The following is a 10,645-nucleotide window of genomic DNA, read 5'->3' on the forward strand; positions in this document are numbered from 1 at the left end:
TCAGAAGTCTCCTGTCTCTGGCTACATGTTCTGAGCAGAGGTATAATCATCAATCTGGAGACATCTAATTAGGCTCACTCCTCCCCGCCTGCCTGCTGCGGCGTGAAAGCCTTCGCCTGGCAGAGCTCTCAGGCTGACAAACAGGCGCTTCTGCGCTTGCAAGAGACACGCCAGTGGTAGCGGGGTGCTACCAGCTGGAGCCTTTTGTAGCAATATTCCCCCATTTTTCAGAGCTGCACCCCTTGCTGTGCAGCCAAGCTGCCCCGTGTTGCTGGGGGCAAAGGGGAGGAATGGCTAAGTGCAGTGACAGAGGGGTGCTGAGCTCGCCACCTCCTCTCATCGCGGTGACAGCATGAGGACTGCTCTAACGGGAGTTTTCACCCAGGAACTGACCAGAAGACCACTGAATGGGAAGCTCTCAGATTCGGAAGAGAAGGGGACTAGAGACACTAGGACATGTACCCAGGGGCCTGGGGGGCAGTGTTGGTGTGGGATGGAAGTTCCCGAGGAGATCAGACTGGATTGGCACTTGTGGTGTCATCTGGATTTCTTGCAATGTCTGCTGGATTTCTGTTTCTTTCAGGTGCATGCTTTCCCTCTCCTCACGTAAACCCAACCAGCCAAAAGTCCACTTAACCAAGAGTTATATTGCTCTAAATGTTAAAGGAGTAAGATGAGTGTACCTGGGCTATAATTGCATATGGAAGAGATGAGGACTAGATCCTTTCTGCCTTTAAACCTTTAGCGAGGGTGGCCCGTCAGGTATGTGCGGATCCTTTCTGGATGGAGTACAAGGTGGGTGGCACAGCCAAGAGCAGGTACCAGAGTATAAAAGCGTTTGAGCTGTGGTGTAGAATGGGCAGAAGCAGCCAACTGAATCCCCAAAGCTCTGCTGGCCCTCACCCAAGGTGTCTTTGATGCAAGGATTTGTCTTTTGCTTCTGTACGGCCTCTAGCACAAAGGAGCCCCAGTACGACAGAAATGACAGCAACAGCAACACGTCAGGTACGTCTCCAGTATAGGCTCCAATATATCGCTTGAGGGATTAGAAATGTGGTTCTTGTTGCTAATAATTACAGAGCTTGACGTTCATGTTGTTTCCACCCCAGTCCCCATGTTGCTCCCTACACGAAGCCACCTGGCCCTCTGTGTATCTGCACAAACAACGTGGGACACAAACCTCAGCCAAATGTTTCCTCATCTCCTGGGCCTGCTCCATTCCCCAGCCCGATCACCAGTGCTCTGCCAGCCAGCTCGCGTGTGCGGTGTTCTGGCTGTCATACAGTTTAGCCTTGAGTCACTTCCTTCATTTTAAGGTATTTTGACTGCCTGGTTCCTCATCACGTCCCGCTGCTGTTCCTGCGCTGACAGCAGCTAGCTCTGTGCCTCTTGCTCGGCTTCCCTGTCTGCCTCCGGAGCAGCGGGTACTGACTGCTGTTGGATCGGTGTTTCGGATTAGCTGGACCTCAGGTCTGATCCGGTCTGGCACTCGCTGCATTCCTGTATTTCTTTGAGCTGTTAACTGCTGAGCTGCCTGTCACTCACACGGTGACGTGCCTGTCACTCATGTACTTACCGTCTGTGTGACAGGAAACGTGACCGAGTAAGGCTCCCGGGAGGAGGCTGACAAAAGGGAGGGAGGAGAGGCAGGCAGAGGCTGCTCTGGTGCCCTGTCTCCAGGAACACGATGTGGTTTAAGAAATAGAAGAAAGAGGGGAAAAAAAAGCCATTTTTGATCATTTCATCTTAAGCAAGAAATAAAAGAGGAAGGAATGTTCCAACAGTACTGAAAGGTTTAAATTGTGCTGGATTACAGCATGGCAATATTTCATTTGGAAATAGATTTTTCACTTGAAATTTGTTAAACGGTGTATGTCAACTAGGAAACTCCAATGTTTTGATCACTGGAAAGCATCTGTTGGAAGGGTAACTTTTTTCCACAAAGACTTTTGAAATAGCTCATTTCCAGCTTGTAACAAAGACAAATTTCAGTGTGGGAGAATTGCTCTTAGTGTCTGTCCCGTGCTCACAAATACTAACACTGTGCATGCTGAGGGCAGGAGGCCTTTTTACCCCTTCACACCTTGAGGGATGTGAAATCAGGTTGAATAGTTTTGGTCCCTTAACAACCTAATGAGATTCCACTCATATGTAAGGAAACATCACCAGCAGCGCTGGTTGTTATAGATCAGTCTTTGCTGGATGATCTGTTCCTGTGTCTGTATGTATATGCATACATGTAAATAGTAATTTTGTTTAACATGTATATGAAATGTTTTTCCTGTGATTGTAGCTCATTTCTAAATGAACAGGGTTACTTGCAATCCAGATTGGAATAGAGCAGTCTTTAATCTAGAAAGACTGAGCTGTAGTGCTTCCAGCCTGTCTCGATGACTGATGCAATACTGATACAGCAGAGCAAGCCCAGAGCCTGGCAGGGGCTTTGCCTCTCCGCTTGCTGTGTTTTGGTGGCAATATTTCCCGTAACAGCTCTGCTGCTGTAGCATCACCACTGTTCACTTCCATTTCCTCTGGAGCTTGGTCCTTTTCAAGGGCAGGCTACTGGGAATGTGTCCAAAATACATGTTTTCTAATTAAAGGGAATTGTTTACTTGATGTAGAGGGAGGAAAAGATGTTTCTTCCTGGGTAAGATGTATTAATGATGGTGCTCTTTGATCTTTTTTTTTTTTTATTATTCCTCCCTAATCTGCATCCACTCCTTTTCCTTCGAAGACCTCTTCCTCCTTTATGCTTTATTCCTTTCTTCTTTTGGCCCTTTCCACCCTTTATGCTTACAGCCACTAATCAATGCTCTCTGCTCTCTCCTCTGCTCCGTATCAGGCTGCTCGCTAAGCCTTTCTCTTTGTCCCAGCAAGCCCCAGATCTTCCTCCTGACGCCTGGTACCACCCCAGCACCGTGCCCGCACAGCACCGTGCTGCTGCTGGGAGCTGGCAGCCGTTGCAGTTACCTGCCTTGCGGGTCCTCACCCATGAGTGTGACCCCAGAGTGCCAAAACCGGTGATGTATGCTGGTCCACACTTCTTCAAAGCAGAATGTAAATTCATGTGTTTTTAAGTGTGTGTGTTTTGATCAAATGTAATTTTTTTGGTCAGGGAAAAAGCTTTCTGGAATATTTTTGGCCTGCTCTGCCCTCTAGCCTTCCCCCAGAGCAACACGATGTCACAGCACGTGCACCCTTTCAGCATCTGCTGGGCACAGTTGCTGCTCCTGGCAGCCTTTGCTGTCCCAAATCTGCCTCTGCAAATGCCATGGGTGTGACCACATCCATGGCTTCTGGGTCCCTTCAGCAGCAGGCGTGGTGCTGGAGCACAGCATCTGCATCTCCCTCTGAGGGCTGGCTCCCCTGGTTTCATTTGGTGGGAGAGCTTGTTCCAGCGAAGGGCTGCACACCCTGCAGTTCCTCAGTGCTGGAACAGAGCTGTCAGGTCTGAAGATTGCCAAGGGGCAATTTCTTGAGTGAGAGACACGTTTCAGACAAACTATATTCAACTTAGAGAGGTACAAGTTACTGAGCAGATTGACAGCCAATGGCATGGGAATAGGGAAGGTTATTTTCAAAGCAATTTTTTTGGCAGAGAAGGCAAAAAAAAAAAAAAAAAGGGGTTAGAACCCGTAAAACCAAATGCAGATAGGGTATGTAATTTATTTACTTACATCTTGAAGTAGGTGGTGCTAGCAAGATAGAGACTTGTGGATAATTTTGAGGAAAAAATGTCCCAAAAGTAGGCACATTGCTAGGAGGATCTGCCAGCAAAATATCTTGCAGATGAGAAAGTGGTAAATCTGAATACAGTTTTATAGGATTTAGAATGTCGTTTACAAGCTTCAGTGGTAAATAATAATGGAAACGAACTCGTGTGTTTGTCATTCAGCTGAAGGACTTTGCTGGGCACTTTGCAATCTTAATATATCTATCGTGGCAATCTCACACTGATGTTCTGCAATTAAAAATTGAAAATAAAATGCAACTCCTATAGAAATACGATGCACCTATTACTGAAATGCAGCCACCTGTGGCAGGAAACACATTAGCTGTTTAATCTATGTCCAAAAACTCCACATAGCAATTTTGAAGAAGCAGCAAAGAATTCTGTATTCTCTTTGTATGGATGAGAAAACAAATCTGGAGGCACAGGAGGCGATTCAACCAGTTGGAATAGGACCACAAATTCAGGATCAGCATTAGTTGTTCATTTTAGGAAAAAAAAAGGACAGGAGGATCATCTGTTGCCTTGGGGACCCTGTCTCTTTATTTCCCATTTCTGCAGCACGTATTCATCCCCTTTTAATGGCATGCTGAAGCATCATTTCAGTACTAACACAGAACAAGAAATGGTTCCTAACGGTTAACTGATAATGCTTCTCGTGTTACTTGATCTTTCCTGTCTTCCCTGTTTTCTTGGGTGTCTACCAGTGAAAAAGACGATTCTGTTTTCTGTGAAAGGGGGTGCCTCTCCCTCTGTGAGCTTCAATAAATCTGCTCCGAGAAAATGATCTATTCATTATTTTTGAATAGAAAAACTCTGCATTGTGAATACGATACTTGACACGATATAGGTTCTTAGGAGATGGGGAAATTGAAGACAATGTGTTTTCTTTTTCTTTATTTGCTGGGCATTAATACAGAGAAACCGAGCAAGGTCTCTAGGTAATGTAAGACTCTGGATCTTCTCATGGTCAATCACAGTTCTTAACCTTTCTCTTTTCTGCAGTAAGTGCCCTTGGGACTGTACATTTTTATTTCAAGGCTTTCTCTGTGAATGCAAACAGGCGTGAGGGGGAGATTATCGTGCAAACAGAGCTCTCTCTGAATTCCCTTCTCATGGCATCATACAGACAAGGGCAGGTTACAAAATGGTACCATCCTAAGATCTGGGGGATTTGAGGCTCACTTGTAAGTATTGTAGTTTAAAAGGTTTTGTTGTAAAAATCTGCTTACTGCAGTGAAGTCACTGAGATTGCTCTGCTTCACATCAGATGACAATCTGGCTTAAAATACTTATGAGAGTTTGGTCACATATGCTATCTTTTAAATTTTTATTTTTGTATTTTTTTCTAAAGAATGTGAAATCCCCAAAAAATCCCCAAAGGCTCTGTCTTACAGTGTTTCCATATACATGAAGCTTGAGTCTTTTGTGGCTGGAGTTTCAAAAACTTGAAAAGCTTGGAAAGAAATAGATCACCATGTTTTGTTGCAACTAATATTCTGCTTCTTGCCGTTGTCTCCTCAGTTTTGACAGCATAAGAAAAGCTTATGGCCACAGATAACAAAGTCAGAGATGTATTTCACAGAAACTATTTTAATTTTTCTGGGTTTCTCCTTATCCATGTTCTTAAGACAAGGAGCACACCACGATTCGCTTGTGACAGACAAGAAGGGGCTGTAGGAGAAGCCTCTCTCACATGGGTCCAAGCTGTTATAAAGACAGCCCTGTGAGCCAATGCTGGGCTCAAGCAGCCCTCCCTTCAGCTTTCCTGGCTGTAGAGCAGCGACTACCCAGTCGTGGTGCCTGAGCTCCCACCAGCCTCCACACACCGGTGTCTGGATGAGAGCTGCCTCGGGAATCTGCACCCCCCCTTGCACCACACAGACGGGTGGGCCCGTCGGTACCACCACGAACACTGCAGCACCCGGTTCGTGTTAAAAAGGCAAGAGGGCAAGGAAGTCTGGAGTACGCTGCAGTCCTGCTTTGGGCCTGTTACAAAAGGAAATCTTCCCCTCTCGTTTCGCCACTTCTGCTCAGAAGGCGCTCACAATGCTGTATTTATCTCAATGTCATTTTCTTCGAGATGTGAGCTGGAACAAATCCGGAGCAGCTGCTTCATTTCTAAGTGTCCTTTAGGGATCCCTTCTGCAGACACTTTGCAGAATATAATGATGACATTCTAACGAGCATTAATGCACATGTTGTCATCTTTCTATATTTACACTTCCCACAGGAGGCATAGTTCTGAAAAGCAAAAGAGAGAGGAAAAAAAACTTTTATGCATAAACTTCAGCATCGAGCTAGGTTTGACCAGAGAATCCACCTAATTAAAGAAGCCAAACTGAGGTGCACAGGGGGTGTGGTGTGACAGCCATGCCCTGAGGCCAGGCGAGAAGCCACAGCCCCTCATGCCTTGGGTGGGCAAGGAGAAACAGACCCTGCCCCTCGGTGCTGACTGATTAAACCAGGCTGTAAGGAAAAAGGGTGAAAAGTGAGATGCATTTGGCATACAGACCAGGAGTAGGAGCGCAGGGCAATAATGCTACTTGTCTACTTCTGTAAAATAAATGTTATGTCAGAGCCAGGATTGCTGCAGGTCTTATGAACTTCAGCCTAACGATTTAACTGCAAACTATGGGCACCATGCATTCAAGCATACGCTTGCCTTCTCTCTGGTTTGTCCAGAAAGATGATGCATGGAACATGTTCCCAGCCTTTGTGGTGGGTGCTTATTAGCCGCATCGTTAAACGAACCCTGTAATGGCCTCAGCAAGCAATGTTTTCAGTATCAGCTACTTACATAGTGCCACAGCCATGTGTTTCTTCTGCTGACAAGACAATCCCTGAATCACAAACGCAATCAAATCCTCTTTGTCCTGACAGTCTTCATGAGGAAACAAGTGCAATAAGTTCTTTCCCCAGCAGGATTATTATATATGTACATAAGTGTGTATATATACATGAAAATATTAAAAAAAAAAAAAAAAAAACTACAAAATAATTAAAATGAAAATATATATGCTTGTTGTTTCAAATGGATAAGGTCACAGTTTTGTCCTCTGCTTACTGATCTTACCAAGGAAAGATTGTATCAAATAAATAATATATCAAAAGATTTCTCCCTTCATCTCTTCACACACACATTCTCCAGTCCCTGCTACATTATCCAAATCGGGAGTGAAAATCCAGCCATATGATAAGTAGTAATAAAAGGCTGTGCTTGTCTGTGGAAGTTTTGCTGGCAAATTTCCGAACCAGATTAAAAAGTAAATTAGATTTTTTCTGGAGAGTTATTTTCAACGGGTTTTGTCTGCTAATGTTCTCATGCAAGATTGCAGCTTTGCCAAGGGGGTACGAGAACAAAAGAAGAGGATAAAGAATCGAGGTTGCAATTATCTGACTGAACAAGGTTCTCCTGTGCAAGGCACCTAATCAGGAAAGTCTCAAATTTGCTTAAAATACAAGGTGCAATACCAAATTTATTTATAATCTGCCTCACCTGCTCAGATAAAACTGTTTCTAAAGCCAGGCAATTGCAGGAGACAAGCTGTAAAATGGAACAAATGAAATCAAATCAGGTATTAATAACAGTGGAATGAAATTATAATAAAAAAGTGTCTTTTAGCAGAGTATAATTTCTGCTTTACAGGAAATGCAGATAAAGTAGAGTGACACAAAAAAAAAAAAAAAAAAAAAAAAGGAAAAAGTAGTACAAAGTAGGAAGAAGTGAGAGGGACAAGGAAGAAGGGAGATGAGGGTGTCTAAGTTGTGTTATTCCATGAGCACCACAAGAAAGACAGCAGGTCCCCAATTGCTTGAAGGTAAGTAACGAGGGGCAGACGACGAGATGAGCAATGAGGCTGCCTTACTTGGCGGCAGGTGAGGTTACTTAAGTCCTCTCCTCATGGACTAACTCAACTCACCAGAGCTTGCTTTCAGAGCTGGGTGCAACGTGGTGCTCTTCCAGAGACTTCTCCTGTGAGTTTGGGTGAATCTCTTTGTCTTCATTTTCCATTTATACAGCAGAAATATTATTTTTATGGTTCTTTAAAGTGTACCTTCAGTCCATGTGCGTGAAGTCCCTGATACCATTTGTAGTTGACCTTGTTTAGAAGCTTGAGGCCTGCAGAAGTAAAACAAAAAAGGTGTTCAACGTAGAGTTGTTCTTTTGTTGGTTGGTTGGTTGGATTTTATTTTATTTTTTTTTTTTTGCTGTCTCCCAGTGTCCAGGAGCTCGTGTTCCAGCTGGGCATGCAGATAGCTCCTACAGCATTTCAAGAGTTGGTCATGCAGGTTTTATTTAAGTCTCCAAGATTTATCATTTGCTCTTAGCCTATCAAAGGGTAGGATGCTGCTCTGAAGCACACTAGGATTGAAGCTGAGAAAGTGTATTTATCCCCAAATGTTTATAAAGCAATTTGCTATGCAGACTGATTTGTTGTTGTACTTAAATGTTAGGAGAAACAGATTAATTTGCTTGTGAGTACACTGCATTTGGCATGGTATGATGTTATGGTACAATGCAGAACAGTTGGTTTAGGACTGTTGATAAATATTGTCTGGGCAGGCGGTTATTTAATGCGTTTGTTAGGAGATGCATGTTCTGGATGACTTTGGGTGGTGGTCTAGAGACTCTTTGCATACAAACAACCCTTCTGTGTTTATCAGCAAGGCCTCCGGGGAATGCACCTACTGATGTCTTGCATAACCCGTGCTCCTAAATGACTCAGCTGCACTGAAGATTTGAAAACAAAATGAAAAACTTCTACTTTTCCTACCACTCTGCATTTGCAAAGAGCACAGACGTGCTGCCAGCTGTGCGCTACACCGAAACAGCCGCAGGTGGGCTGCAGGCATGGTGCTCCCTGGACCCAGCCCATGGGGCTTGTGTGATGATTTCCGAGCTCCCTTGCACTGCGTGGAGCAAGCTGGGCTGTGCTTGGAGGCAGGCAGCCAGGTCTGACGGGTCGTGGGGTCCTTAATTGCCATGAACATTGCCTTTCTACACTTCTGATGTTCTGCTTTTGCGATGTCACGGTGAAAATAATCGAACTGTGTTAAGTTAGTGGAAAAGCTTCAAGCAAATAGGTGTCCCCGCATGCCCTGCTTGATGGGTCCCGGAGCCTGGCAGCCACGGGTGGGCAGGGCTGTGGGTCTGCGTGGCCGCGGCTTGTGGGCAGGTCTTGGCACCGGGCTCTGCCGGAGGTGCTGCACCACAGCTGGTGCCCACGGCCAGGCAGAGCCCACTCCCGCTGCTGGCAGTGCCCTTCATTTCATATGTATTTGGGTAGCTGAGTTTTCAGGCGCTGAGCAGCTGCCAGGCTGACGTGAGTGACGCACTCAGCCCATGTGGTCTGACTTCTGTAATTGGGGTCAATCACAGAAAAAACCCTGTCACAGCAGAAAGTGCTGGGGCTGCCACAGACAGCAGCACTCTGGGGACTGAGAAAGAGCCACACTGCCCTCCCTGCCCTCTGCTGCTCCTCATTGCTTTCTGTGCACGCAGCTCTTCCTTGCTCGCTCCCCTGCAACGGGAGGCCAGTGCTCATCCCAGTGTCTGATCCGCCACCTCCCAGTCTGTCCTGGCTGAGCTCCTAGACCAGCCCAGGGCTGTTTCAGGGGCTCTTGCTCTTCTTGTGCAACTGGTCTGAAACTGGACCAGCTGCCGCATCCCCAGGTAGTGTCTGAATCTTCCAGGAGGAGGAGGATGCCTGCCCCAGCAGAGCAGAGCCTGGGACTGTGGGGGTCAACCCCAGTGACAACCGGTAGAGCTGGCTCCAAACGAGATGGCCGTAGCAGAGGTGGCTGGGTGCAGCGGGTACAGTCAAGCCTGCAGGTGAAGGGCTGTGCATCATCTTCTGCCCTCTTTCATGTGCCCCACTGCGTGGTGGGACCCACACGAGACACCACCTAAGTGGTGACAAAAGTAGAGCAGTGATATGGCAAATTCACGTGGACTGGAGCTAAATGATACCTCTCCTTCCAGCTGGAAAACACAGAAAGGAAGAAAATAACTTCAGAGAGGTTTAGTGGGTTGGATTAGGAACAAGGGGATTGTTTTGCATCTTTCCTCCATTAAAACTGAGTCCAGTTTTAATACAAGAAAGGGGATTTCCCTCCAGCCGTCTCTTTGCATCTCGCCTGTGACCCAGGAATGCTGCACTAAAGGCCAGGCAGGAAACCTGTACCATCCTGGAGAGTGGGAACCAGAGAGACCTTTTGCTTTGCTTTCACTCCTTGCATCCTCCGTCTGTCAGGATGAGCAGAATTTGTAACCTCGTGAGCCATCGTAAAAGCTCGGGGGAGGCTCTGTTTCCTGTGGTGGGGCTGTGGAAATAAATAAACATATAGATCATCCCCAGTTCTTTTTGCTAACCCTGCCAGTCAGTGACAAAGGAGCAAGGGACCTTTCATTGAGATAAATACAGTGTAAGAGGGTAATTAAAGTGATGGATTTCTCAGTTGTAGGAGCTTTCCAAGGCTCCACTTCCCATAGCATTCTTGCATTCAAATGTGGAAGGAAGGAACGGAGCCAGTGCATTTCAGGGCAGCACAGGTCTGCATCGTTCAGGATGGGGACAGCCATCTCTGAGAGGACCTTGCCTCTCTCAGTGTGGTAACCTTTAATCAGATGTACTTAAGGAAGCACAGGAAGTCTGAAAACGTTAATCTAAAACCCACAAATAATAACAATCTCGTTTCTCTCCTAGGTTGTATTAGCAAGACCTTTTCCATCTCCTTTTCTCCCTTCTCTGTCACAAAAATAGCATGGGGGAGGGATTCACAGCTCTAAGTTGACTTGTGAGTTTTTGCCCTTAGCTGTTTTTATGCTTTCCAAAATCCAGGGAGCAGGAGTCAGGAGCTGTCATAGCTACAGCATGGCTGACAAATCTATTTAGAAGGTGAGATATGAAA

The 10,645-nt window shown here is 45.9% G+C and overlaps 1 long non-coding RNA gene across 1 annotated transcript; it reads right to left on the minus strand.

Annotated features, from left to right (window-relative positions):
- Positions 1 to 5,257: 5,257 nt before the first annotated feature.
- Positions 5,258 to 7,574, minus strand: LOC118178106. Its single transcript, XR_004756072.1, has 4 exons — positions 7,517 to 7,574; positions 7,230 to 7,277; positions 6,531 to 6,614; positions 5,258 to 5,974 (listed from the first exon to the last, which is right to left on the minus strand). It is a non-coding gene; the product is annotated as an uncharacterized LOC118178106 (long non-coding RNA).
- Positions 7,575 to 10,645: the final 3,071 nt, after the last annotated feature.

Source organism: Oxyura jamaicensis, chromosome 24, assembly GCF_011077185.1.
Source record: "Oxyura jamaicensis isolate SHBP4307 breed ruddy duck chromosome 24, BPBGC_Ojam_1.0, whole genome shotgun sequence".
NCBI lineage: Eukaryota > Metazoa > Chordata > Aves > Anseriformes > Anatidae > Oxyura > Oxyura jamaicensis.